Source organism: Armigeres subalbatus, chromosome 2, assembly GCF_024139115.2.
Source record: "Armigeres subalbatus isolate Guangzhou_Male chromosome 2, GZ_Asu_2, whole genome shotgun sequence".
NCBI classification, from domain to species: domain Eukaryota; kingdom Metazoa; phylum Arthropoda; class Insecta; order Diptera; family Culicidae; genus Armigeres; species Armigeres subalbatus.
In genome coordinates this window covers 198,919,036-198,919,987 of record NC_085140.1, presented here as the reverse complement: position 1 = coordinate 198,919,987, position 952 = coordinate 198,919,036, and positions in this window count along the sequence as shown.

The window sequence follows — 952 nt, the reverse complement described above, 5'->3', positions numbered from 1 at the left end:
AAAGCTCATGAACAATTTGATAAATTTTATTGCTTTTTTGTATATTTTCATAGAAATTTTCCTATTTTTCAATTGCTCCTTATTGATTATTTTGTGGAATTTTTTTATTTTTTTACGAAAAAAAATATTTATTTTGTGAAACATTTTGTAATTGTTCATTGCTAATATTGATTTATTTACGCACATTTTGTATTCTTTCCGTTGAACATTTTTATTTCTTTATGGAAATTTCTTTTTTTTAATTGCAATTTTTGCTTTTAAAAGTGCTAAAAGTTTTGCATTAGGTGGAAATTTTATATTTGCTTATTGCTCATACCCTGATTTCTTTATTGGAAATTTCCAATTTTTTTAGGGAAAATTTCAAATTCTTCATGGAAATTTTATTTTGCTGTCTAAGAAAATCTACACGCCGATTCACGCCGCTGGTTAAAATGGCTTTCGGCGTGACGCCGAAAACGCCGTCGCCGCCGACCAAAATTGTGACAAACGCCGTCGCCGCCGATTTTCGGACCAGCGCACACCTCTAAATACGGTGTTTGCGAGGTGAAGATTATTATTTTAAATATTGTTTTCCCCTTTTAATGGTTGATGCACCTGTACATGAATAACTCACAAATTGATTACATTGAGACACTTTAAATTTATCTTTCGTTAGTTGGACGGATTTTGGTTGAGCACGATAATGATAATCCTTTAGTTTATCAAACGGTCACAACTCTTTCTCTGTAAAATATTGTATATGTATGAATTGGGTCTAATCAAAACCAAACCACAATTATTGTCATTCATTTCATTGAAAGCATTAGCCTGAGAGTTTCATTGAACACTGATAATGCAGTGCGAAATGAAACAAACCGCGATGATAGCATACACATATCATTTTATCAGCATCCGGCTTGTGGTGCACTGATTTTGCATTCAAAGTGCATTAGACGCACGTGTTACTTGACCT